This window comes from Macrobrachium nipponense, chromosome 25, assembly GCF_015104395.2.
Source record: "Macrobrachium nipponense isolate FS-2020 chromosome 25, ASM1510439v2, whole genome shotgun sequence".
NCBI lineage: Eukaryota > Metazoa > Arthropoda > Malacostraca > Decapoda > Palaemonidae > Macrobrachium > Macrobrachium nipponense.
This window is the reverse complement of record NC_087214.1, coordinates 67,984,394-67,997,395: the sequence shown is the minus strand read 5'-3', so window position 1 is coordinate 67,997,395 and position 13,002 is coordinate 67,984,394.

Genomic DNA, 13,002 nt, shown 5'->3' with positions numbered 1-13,002 from the left:
ATATACAACTTATTATCATGAAATTTACAAAAATGTTCCCAAAAATTATTAATAAAAAAACGAAGAAAATATAAATATATCGAGAAAGAGAGAGAAAGAGAGAATATCAAGCAAGAGAGAGAGAGAGAGAGAGAGAGAGAGAGAGAGAGAGAGAGACCTTACAGACCTTACATCTTGTTCGGGTTGCCCCAGGTCCCTCAGTATGAGGCACCTCTAATGTCTACCAGAGAGTTGCTAGTACATCTTCCGGTATATTTTGCATCTTCCAATCTTGGATGGTCTGGGATGCAGCTTAGATATTTGTCGAGCTTATTCTTAAACACATCTACGCTCACTCCTGATATATTCCTCAGATGAGCTGGCAACGCATTGAATAGACGCTGCGTTGTCGATGCTGGTGCGTAGTGGATTAATGTCCTGTGTGCTTTCCTTATTTTTCCTTGGATAGTTTTGAGCGCTATTAATCTACCTCTGCTTGCTCTTTCTGATATTTTTTAGCTCCATGATGTTTTCGGCTATTCCTTCTATATGTGTCCATGCCTGAATTATCATGTAGCGTTCTCTTCTCCTTTCTAGACTATATAATTTTAAGGATTGTAGTCTTTCCCAGTAGTCAAGATCCTTAACTTCTTCGATTCTAGCTGTAAAGGACCTTTGTACACTCTCTATTTGTGCAATATCCTTTTGATAGTGTGGGTACCATATCATATTGCAATATTCAAGTGGACTACGAACATATGTTTTATAAAGCATAATCATGTGTTCAGCTTTTCTTGTTCTGAAGTGCTGTAACAACATTCCCATTTTTGCTTTACATTTTGCCAATAGAATTGCTATTTGATAGTTGCATAACAATTTCCTATTCGTCATCACACCAAGGTCTTTAACTGCTTCCTTATTTGTGATTGTCTCATTATTAGGTCCCCTATATGCATATAGCTTTCCTTCTCTGTCTCCATAGTTTATTGATTCAAATTTATCAGAGTTAAATACCATCCTATTTACCTCTGCCCAATCATATACTTTGTTAAGGTCTCTTTGTAGCGCGTTCCTATCTTCATCACAAGTAATTTCTCTACTTATTCTTGTGTCATCAGCGAAACTACTCACTACCGAGTCCTTAACATTACTGTCTATGTCTGCAATCATAATAACAAACAGTAATGCAGCTAACACCCTACTTTGTGGCACACCGGAAATTGCCTTAGCTTCATCCGATTTGTCATCGTTTGCAATAACTATCTGTTTTCTGTTGTGTAAAAATTCTTTTAACCATCTTCCTACATTATCCACTATATTATGTTTTCTAATTTTCTTCGCTAATATATTATGATCTACCTTGTCAAAAGCTTTTGCAAAGTCTAGATAAACCACATCTGTTTCATTTCCGCTTTTCATATTTTTGTATATGTTTTCACGGTGGACTAACAGTTGGGTTTGTGTACTTTTTCCGGGTACGAAACCATGTTGTCCTATATTAAACAGATTATTTTTTATTAAATGTTTCATAATATTTTTCTTCATTACTGTTGGGTTTGCAATGACACAACGTCCTGGAGACTGGACTTTATTACAGGATACTCGGGAGCCAACTGACTCGCAACAGCGTATACAGAATTGCCAATAACGGATGCATGCTCGGCAGCGCATGGCCGAAGAACATATTGTACATCCCCCCCTCAAGAATATACTTATACATGGCAAAAATAAAAAGGGGAAAAATACAAAACATATCGTACATCCCCCCCCAAGAACATTCTTATACATGACAAAAAATAAAAGGGAAAAATGCCCTTAGATCAATGAGACAAGAGAAGAAACAAAAAATTAAAGCTAACTTCTCGATGCATACACAAAAACGAAATAAAATACATAAATTCTCTGAAAAGAAATATCAATTCCTGATGCAATTGCATACAAAAGGTAATAACATCACTCTACAAAGTCTTTGAGCCACTTTGGTTTACCAGCGGCTCTTCTGGGCCTATCAACGACGTTGGGCTCCTGTGTGGTGCGTGTCCCTGAGAGGAGTGTTGAGATACTGAAGTATCGCCAGGGCCGTTTTGTCCGACTCAAGGGCTCCACCCTTTAATGTATTTTCCCGGAGTAGCCTCTTCGCCGATTTGACAGCTGCTTCTGCCCTGCCGTTAGACTGGGGATACTGTTCTGTCGGGGTATGGTAACATTGCGGAGGACTCGTGCTGGGACATGGGCGTGCCAGAGGGCGGAGCGATGACTCTCAGGTGTCGTCTGTTTCTTTTTGACAGCCTGCCGCTCCCGTTAAGCTTGACGGTGTACTGACGATGGGGCTTTGTTTCTGTTACTATGCCCGTTCGATCCCATTGCTTGGTAGCTTGGTTTTGTATGCATACATGGGTACCTAGTTCGATGGGCGGCAGTCTTCTGGTAGTGCCAGGGATGCGCATCGCCTCCTGCGACCTTGCCACTTGTAACTCCCTTCGACGTATCGTCTGCCTCCAATATCTGTCTACTAACAGGTGTCTCCTGGCCGTCGGTACCCCTCCATCGCGCAGCTGGCGACCCGTTGCAAGCTGAGACGGCGACTTGTTTGTTTTTAATTTCCCTGAGAGGAGTGTTGAGATACTGAAGTATCGCCAGGGCCGTTTTGTCCGACTCAAGGGCTCCACCCTTTAATGTATTTTCCCGGAGTAGCCTCTTCGCCGATTTGACAGCTGCCTCTGCCCTGCCGTTAGACTGGGATACTGGGCCGACCGACAGCCGGACCTTGACCCCCCCATCTCTTGAAGAAGGCCTCCATCTCCTCGCTGGCCAAGTTCGTGCCTCCGTCAGTTGATATTTGTTCTGGGGCTCCCCAACGCGAGAAATATGATCGAAGGTGATTACTGATTTTGTTTAGACGTGGCACCATTGGGGAAATGAGCCACCTTCTAACCAACCTGTTAGTCTATCGGCATACACCATGTATCACTGCCTTCTATCTGGAACATATCTGCTACGACTTGCTGGAAGGGATATTCCGCAGGCGGCGTGTTTGGATCATTTCTTCAGGAGGTAGTGAGGGGGCATGTTCATCGCATGAAGTACATCGGGCGCAGGCAATGCTGAGGTCCCCTTCTATTCCCGGCCAATAGACCGACTGCCTGGCCCTTCTAAGCATCGAGTCGAGGCCTTGGTGTCCTGCGTGTAGGTTAGCGGCTACCTTGGCGGCGTACAATCCTCGGGATAACCAAGCAAAGAAACACATCCTTGGTCCACTGAGTATGTCACCAGATCCTGGTTGATGGCTAGCCGGTCCCGAACCGCTGAAGAAGGGGCGAAGGCAGGCGAGTTCTTGCGACTTCTGTTGGGGCCAGTCGCCCGCTGCAACCCTTGCAAGCAAGAGCTGATATACAGGGTCGTTAGATGCGGCGCTCCTTATGCAGTCTTCATCCAACACGATGATATCCGGTTCCAAGGCGGCCACGGTTGCACATGCCACTGCCACTTGAATGTCGTCCTCCAAATCCACGTCGGAAGCTTCGCGGGGTGCTCGCATGGTCGGGTACCTTGAAAGAAAATCCGCGGCAGTGTTCCTTTTTCCGGGCATATTTCATGTGGAACTTGAACTGGAGTGTCTTCTCTTTCAGGTTGAATAATCTCGGGTTGATGACGTCCTTAAGGGCTCTGTCACCCAGCAGCTTGACGATAAAAGATACGGTGGTCCATGATGATGGTGAGATTAGGACACCCAAGTAGGAACAGCCTGGGCCTTCCGCAAGCACCAGGTAACTGCCAGGGCTTCTCCTTCTACGGGGGCATACCACTTCAGAGGAGGTGAGGTGTCGACTACCACACAGGGCAAGCGCCAGCCGCCCTTGCAACAAAAGGGGCTGTCAGCTGACTGACAAATACAATACTGCTGAAGGACTACGAACCCGATACCTTCTTTACTCCAATCCGTCATTATCGTCGTAGGCGTGTTTTGTCGTAATATGCCAAGCCGTCCTTGACTAATTGACAGATGACCTCCTGTGCCTGCCGGAGTTTGTCACGTAGCTGACTATCCCAGTAAACTTTTTTGTTTTTTCCAGTGGCTTTCTGAGGAGGTCCCTAAAGGGCTCCATGATGGGCGCGTGTTGCAAGGAAGGGCGCTAACTGATTCACGAACCCGAACCACGACCTAATATCCGTGATGGAGGGCTTCTCTGGCATATGGAAGTTACGAATGGCGTCTAGTCGTTCGTCTGCGGGTTTGTATGACTCCCCATCCCAGGTAATACCGACAAACAGTGACCTCTCTCTTGCAGAATTTAAAACTTCTGCGGGCTTGAGTGTGATACCTGCAGAGGCACACGTTGACAGGAATTCTATACATGCCAGAACGCCTCTTCAATGCTGTGATCGTATAGCAAAGTGTCGTCAACGCATTTATGCTTTTCTGGTGATGTCTTGCAGGGCATCATCAAACCTTTTTGTGTAGGCGTCCGACGCCGAAGTGGCCCATGGGTGTTCTACGATAACGTATCGTCCCATGGAGTGATAAAGGTCGTAAGCGGGCGGCTGTCTTCGTCCAATTCCACTTGATGGAAACCCCAGTGGGCGTCCGCCGTAGTCTTGTACGTATGAATGGGGATGCTTGAAATCATGGTCGAAGGGTGCCGGTGTATGATGAGTTTCCCGAAGACAGTGGGCGTTGAGGCGCTGGAAGTCTAACTGTGCGGCGAGTTTGACCCGTCTTCTTGGCGACAACGACCATCCTTGCACACCATTCCGTTGCATCCCCCATTGGGACTGGTTCTACTCACGCCCTTTCCGAACGTCCTCGTCAAGTTGAGCCTTGACCTCCTCTTCCAATGCTTAGGGATTGTCGCGGGCGTGTGACAGGCATAAGGCACGGCATCAGGCAACAAATGGATGTGGTGCTGCTTGCCCGTCATGACAGGTAACGGTTTCCCTGGTTGTATTAAAGGTTGTTGAAGAGAAATGCCGTAATAACCACTCCTCAAGTCTCGGTATATTCTCCTCCACAGGCGGGATGGGTAAGGTGGCTGGCTTCATTGTCTTCTTAGGGGAGTTAGGCCGTGCGACGTCTTCATTAAGCACATCAGCTGATGCAATGGAGATGGTAGGGGTGAGGAAGTCAGGGGGTACTATTCCCCAGCTCCTTACAAGCATTCAGCGATATATAGAAGTTCTTGGCCGTCGGCACAAAGTAAACCTCCTGCTTCGTGCGTCGCCCACCTATATCAATGAAGCATGTCGTTGATCCAAGACATCTCACTCGGAGATTAGCTACGTCCCTCAGCCTGTTCGCGGCTGCAACTCCCAGTGAATTTTATTTGCAGTCTTGAGAGAATCGTGGGTCCGGCAACGCAGATCTGTGCTCCTGTCTGCTACGACGAGTGTGGATACTGAATTCCCGTTTCTATGGGAAACACAAGCCTTGATCGTGGGTGGGGGGAGAGGTGCGTGTCCTGCAACAATTCAAATCTAAAACTCGAGGCAAGCAGCGCTTTTCTTCGTATTCCTGCAGCATTTCTGAAAGTGCCCTACCTTTTGGCACCCGTGCACGTTATACCTCTTGCTGGGCACGACGCTCGACCAAAGGGATGGCGCCCCCCACAATTTCCGCAACGCTTCACATTGGAATTGCCGCGCAACACCGCGACGTCTGGCTCTACGTCATCAATGCCTGTGACGTCATCACTCGAGGCGCCAGCAGACCCCCCTCTCACTGATAGCGACGCGTGGGATACTTTCGACATCTTGGCGTGCAGCTTCGAAAGCAGCACAGTGCCTGAAGGGCATCTACACTCTTAAATGTCTCACATGTCTGAAAAACATGCCTCTTTAATACAGGGTCACTGAGGCCTACCATTATTTTCCGCAACAGCATGTACTCTATTAAAACACTCCCCGCATTTGGGACACTCAAAATCACAGTGCCTTCTGAGCACAACTCGAAAAATAGTCGCTCACTAATTCCTCGCGCCCTTGTGCGAGGGCAAAGAATTCAGACCACTGAACTGCCTGATTCGACGACCCGCAACACAATATTCCCGATGGCGTCCGAGCCGCGTCTGGGGCGAGGGCATTCCATTTGCATCTGAATACCGAGCGTCCAGTGCACGTTGCAACGCCGGTACACAGTTGAGCCTAATGTGCAGGACAACATCCTGCGGCGGGAACTTGTTAAGGTGAATCCAATACGTCATCGAACGTCTCCAGGATCTGAACGCTGCCGAAGACATTACTGCCTCACACTTCTCAGGGGCAGCAGAGACAGGAACTTTACCGGCACGTGCTCCTGAACCGGGAAAAGGGCATCCTGAAGGGAACGGATGGCCACGCTGCTGGTCTGCAAATAACGTCTGTGCTTGCATGACGGCCTGTGAAGGCCCTTGGCATTGCAGGTGAGGCACGCCCTCGGCGTGCCTGGGGTGGTCGACGATCTGGGGCATGGTTGGTCCTTATCCTACTCACTGCGCCATGTTGGGTTTGCAATGACACAACGTCCTGGAGACTGGACTTTATTACAGGATACTCGGGGAACCAACTGACTCGCAACAGCGTATACAGAATTGCCAATAACGATGCATGCTCGGCAGCGAATGGCCCGAAGAACATATCGTACAATTACCCTTTCATACACTTTCATAACACTTTCATAATATGTGATGTTAGACGTCACAGGCCTTATAATTACTTTGGCCGCTCTAGTCTTTGATCCACTTTTTGAATGTAGGGGTAATATATGGCTAATTTGTGTCGTCATCATAAATCGTGCCTGTGTCTACACTTTGTCCTTAATAATATTTTGCAAAGTGGCTTTGCGATGAGAATGAACTACTTTCTTTAACAAAATAGCAGGAACTCCATCAGGCCCTGCTGCAGCTCCATTTTTAATTTCATTAATAGCCTGCACAATATCAGCTTCATTAATATCTATGTCAGCTAAATATTCACTATTTTCGTCCCTTACTTCTATATCATTATCTTCATTATCTATTCTAGGGGTGAATTCTCTCTTATATCGTTCTGCCAATATGTTGCAAATTTCCTTTTATTCATTTATTAATCTCCCTTCAATTCTTAGAGGGCCTATTTCTATTCTTCTTTTATTCATCTTTTTTGCGTATGAGTATAATAGTTTGGGGTTTTGCTTGATATTTATTAGGGTTTTTTATTCCAAGTCCCGTTTTTCATTTTCTTTTGATTGTATAATCTTTTGTTCTGCATTTTCTATCTTACTTTTTAGTTCTATAACTTTCCATGCATTTTTTTCTTTTGCAAGACCTTTTTTCCACTTTCTGATTTTCTGGAACAAGATCCTTCTGTCTCTTGGTATGCATGACTGATGTTTACTTTTCTTCTTCGGTATATATTTATCCACTATTTTCTCTAATATTTTATATAATATCTCCGTATTTACCCTTATGTCATCACTTACGAAAATGTTATCCCAATCTTTGTTTAATTCTTCATTTATTTCTGACCATTTTATATTTTTACTGTAGAAGCTGTATTTTCCATATCCTTCACACTTTTTCATTTCTTGCTTATCTCTGTTTTCACTTGTTTTGGAATGGACTGTTAATTCTATGACATTATGGTCTGAAATACTCGCATTATAAACTATTATTTCTTTAACATAATTCATCTCGTTCACAAATACTAGGTCTAAAATATTTTCCTTTCTTGTTGGCAGGTGATTTATTTGTTGAATGTTGTATTCTAGTAGCATACCTAATAGCTTTTCGAATTGACTCTTATCTTCTGCACTACTATTAATCTCTTTTTTATATGTATAAGTACAACTTCAATCTCCTATTCGTTCTTTACAGTCTACGAAAGGAAAGTTGAAGTCTCCAGATAGGAGAATAGTCCAGTCCTTGTGATTTCTATATATATCATCCAATTTTTCTATTATTAAGTCAAACTCTTTAGTATTAGGAGGTCTATATATTACTATGTTCATTAATTTTTCAGATTCAAATTCTACCGCTATTAGTTCACATTCTGAGTTACTATATTTCTCATATATTTTTCCCTGTTTTTTGTCTTTCCCATATATTGGGGCTCCCCCTTGATTCCTATTTTTTCTATCTGATCTATAAGTTTGGAATCCTTTTATTTGATCATCATTCCCAGTCTCTTGGGAATACCAGTTTCACTTTATATTCATTATATCTTTTTTCTTTTCATTTTGGGTTAGTTCTTCTAAGTACTCTATTTTTCTTTTTGAGTTACTCGTAACTAAACCCTGCACATTCATCACTATGATGGTTTGCGTGTTTTCTCCTTCATCTTCTCATTTAATATTGGTAATAATAAGCGGATTTTCCCAGTCCTTTTTCCTCCTGTCTGTCTTTCCTGTCCTGGTAACATGGCTATGTTGTTCTTTTTTTCATTTCCAGAAATTCTGACATTAAAAAATCCAACTTTTCCATAATATTTGATCTTCCTTCGTCATAATTATTAATTTTGTGTCTGAATCTGCAATTTTCTCCGTATCTGCAATATCCTCTTGCATAATAAATACAGTTATTATCTCGAGTAGTATCTTGGAGCTGAAGCTTTGAAATTTTGTGCTGACATCACTGCATATCGCGTTGATGGCTTGCTTTTTTCTTTTACCTGATATTCTTTATTCCTCTCTTTATTTGTTTCTTTCTTATTTTGGATTTTATTACTTGATTGATTATGATTCATGGCTACACGGTGCATATATTTACATTTTTTGTCGAACTTACATCCTTTTCCTTCTTTTAGGTTTTTGCATATTTTTGGATGCAGATCTCTGCAATCATCCTCATAGCCGTCTAGGTATGCACATTTACCATATATTTCATAGTTGTGACATACCTTAGGATGTTTGTAGTAACATCTTTCTCCAAATCTGCAATTCCCTCTTTTCAAAAGGTTGCAGACTTTGTCTTTTTTGTCTGTTTTTTCCTCTTTCCCGTCATTGTGAAGATCTGGGTAGAGCCTCTTTGGGATTTTCTTTTGTGTTGTCATATCGTAATTTATTTCTTCGTAAGTATACTGCTTTATTGCCTCATATGTAGTATCAATGAGTATCTCTGTATCCATACTTTTATCTTGTTCTTTGTTTTCCTTATTTTTTTCTGTCATTTCAGTTTTGTTTACTTCTCTTCCATTTTCCTCTTCTTCTTCTTCCTCTTCCTCTTCTTCTTCATCCTCAACTATTTGTACATTCAATCTTGATTTAATAACATTGTCTATCCATGATAGACATGTTGAGCAAAATATTCTGGTATCTTTTCTCATATCTTGCATTACCTCAGCACATTGTGGATGGGTCGGAATGTTGCATGCAGCACATTTTCTGATTAGGTTTTGTGGATTAACTATGCTATACCACACCTTACACAGTTTGCATGCTTTTGGCATTCTTTTTCCTAATGCATCAATTAGGATATTCACAATGTTCACCTTATTCATTTTCTTTGTCGGAAAATGTTGGTTTATGTATATTTTCTTTATGAGTCTCTTGACCACATGGATTTTATTTGGAACTTCTTCAATTATTTTCAAGAAGTTTTCTGTTGATTTGTTCCAGTTTGAAGGATTATATCCTTCTAATATATCTATGAATGCTTTTGTATCTTTTTGGTTAGGACTGTTGCTGATCTCATAGATGAGAAATGCCAGTTCCCTTCCTGCTACCTCATCGTATTGCGAATCTGCCAAACAAGCTAAATTTCGCCATTTTTTTCCACAGTTGGAACTTACTGTAATCTTGTTCTGATTTTCAGTATTTCACTTGATAAACTAACTTAGTAGACGCTTTATCCCACTATTTTCACTCTAATCTTATCACCGATAGTTCACGAACACTTCTAGATATTTCTCAAATTCTAGATGTAAGTTAAACTTGTGATATCTGTTGATTAATCAGAGTGCGCGCGGGAACGTCTCACCAAGCAAGATGGCTACTACGAGAGAGAGAGAGAGAGAGAGAGAAATAATAGCTATATACATGTGGGACTAATTTATTAGTAGTTCATTTATTTTAAGGTCCTTCATAAACATTTTACAAATATACGGGTCCAAATGGTACATTCCCGGACTAAGATTTAGGTTTTTTTTTTAGTGATTTATATAATTGCTCATTCTAGTAAATTTCTTGAAACATAATCATTAGATCTGGCAATTACAGAGGTATTGCCCCAATTAATACAATGAGATTTTTCACTCAGATGGATAAACAGTGCATTTGAAGTCTGGGCTGTTCTAACTGAATACATATGCTGCTTATTACGTACAAAACATACTTTTTTTACTTGACTGGACCAACGTGAAACGATGGGCAATCCTTACAAGGAATTTTGTAAATGATGTTGTTATTTGTTACGGGACTATTCTTAATTAGCATATCTTTAATGGTATTGTTATAAAAGAACACTACATTAACATGAAAATGATTTGAATATTGATTTTATGGTTTCAAATCCACGAAAGTAAGGTAAGCTAAGTACATTTTTAGGCATTTCTTTTTCATTAATAGCAACACTATAAAACTTTTTGTGAGCTTTTTGGTAACATAAATCAATTAAATGAGGTCGGTAGCAGAAATCGTTTCCTATCTATTTTATGTATTCTATTTCTTGGTCAAGATATTGTGGACTACATATGTTAAATTATTTGTGGGTTTTCTATAAATACTGAATTTACATTGGAAAGATTATGTATTAATACATCTAGGAAAGGGATGACATTGTTATTTTCAATTTCAACGGTGAATTTTATGGATGGCACTAAATTGTTCAATTTAGACAATAAACCATTTACATCGATACCAACACCTCCCGAATATCACACTTGTCCCCTTAAAATGGTACAGATATGTAGATGACATCTTAGTAGTCTTACCTGTTGGTATCGATGTAAATGATTTATATTGTCTAAATTGAACAATTTAGTGCCATCCATAAAATTCACTGTTGAAATTGAAAATAACAATGTCATCCCTTTCGTAGATGTATTAATACATAGAGAATCTTTCCAATGTAAATTCAGTATTTATAGAAAACCCACAAATAATTTAACATATGTACATTTTTATTCTGGCCACCATCTTAATATTAAAATTTCAATTTTTTCTTCAATGTTCCTATGTGCTTTGCGTATCACGAGTCCGCAATATCTTGACCAAGAAATAGAATACATAAAAAAAGATAGGAAACGATTTCTGCTACCCACCTCATTTAATTGATTTATGTTATAAAAAAGCTCACAAAAAGTTTTATAGTGTTGCTATTAATGAAAAAGAAATGCCTAAAAATGTACTTAGCTTACCTTACTTTCGTGGATTTGAAACCATAAAATCAATATTCAAATCGTTTAATGTTAATGTAGTGTTCTCTTATAACAATACCATTAAAGATATGCTAATTAAGAATAGCCCCATAACAAATAACAACCTCATTTACAAAATTCCTTGTAAGGATTGCCCATCGTTTTACGTTGGTCAGTCAAGTAAAAATTTGTGTGTACGTAATAAGCAGCATATGTATTCAGTTAGAACAGCCCAGACTTCAAATGCAGTTTATCAGAGTGAAAAATCTCATTGTATTAATTGGGCCGATACCTCTGTAATTGCCAGATCTATTGATTATGTTTCAAGAAATTTACTAGAATCAGCAATTATATAAATCACTAATAAAAACAACCTAAATCTTAGTCCGGGAATGTACCATTTGGACCCATATATTTGTAAAATGTTTATGAAGGACCTTAAAATAATGAACTACTAATAAATTAGTCCCACATGTATATAGCTAATTATTTCTCTCTCTCTCTTGCCTGATATTCTCTCTCCCTCTCTCTCTTGCTCAATATATTTATTTTTTTTTTTTTCGTCTTTTCATTAATAATTTTTTGGGAACATTTTTGTAAATTTCATGATAATAAGTTGTGTATATGCCTCATTTTTTTTCAAAATGTACTGTTTTCTGGGTGAATCATTTGTTGACCGTATGTGTACCCTCCAAGGTGTGGCTGCCCTCAGGCGTTTCCTCGTTTCTGTAGAGTGAAATCGACCTTATTGCTAATCTTGTAGTGTCAGTTTGGATATCAAGCCTACCTAGACTATGTTTTTTCCTCTGTAAGATCAGTTGTGCCTGAGTAAAGGGTCGAACTAGACCTTAAGTGCTTGGCTATCTGGCTTTTACATTTTTTCCTTCGTGGCAAAAACCTTCATTCATACATAGCATCACCTTTTATATACTTCGTGATCAAGTTATTCATATAATATATATATATATATATATATATATATATATATATATATATATACACAGGCGGTCCCCGGGTTATGACGGGTCCGGCTTACGACGTTTTTTCTTAAATATCCATTGAAAAATCCGCCCTGGGTTACAACGCTTGTTCCGAGGTTACGACGCTGACGCTTCCAATGCTCCGAGTTAACGACGCTTTTAAAAACCGCATACTATGATAAGAATCTTTTTTTTTTTTTTTTTGTATGATAAATAAATTATTTACTATTTTCAAATATTAATATCAATTTATACAGCAATAATATCAATTCATTAAAGAAAATCCATAGTGAATTAGTAAGATTTTAGCTTATATTTAAAAAATCATGGAAGAATGAAGGAAATCCCAGTCTTCTTCCAGTAACCTTTTCTCGAGATCCAGGTACTAAAACTGTCAAGATATATCAAGTTCTGTGACAGCCAGGAGGGGGAAGAGCTGCAGTGTTGCAATCAGGTGTTCATGAAATTCCCCCCCCCCCCCGCCCCCCCTCTCTCTCTCTCTCTCTCTCTCTCTCTCTCTCTCTCTCTCTCTCTCTCTCACACATTTACTGAGACTCGAGATTTTTTATGTACTTGTACTATTTGTTTTTAATACTTTCAAATAATAATAATAATAATAATAATAATAATAATAATAATTAATAATAATAATAATAATAATAACTGTAATTACAAATTCATATGTGATAGTATTTTAAAGAAATAAAACATACTACTAATCTATCCATGTCACTTTTAA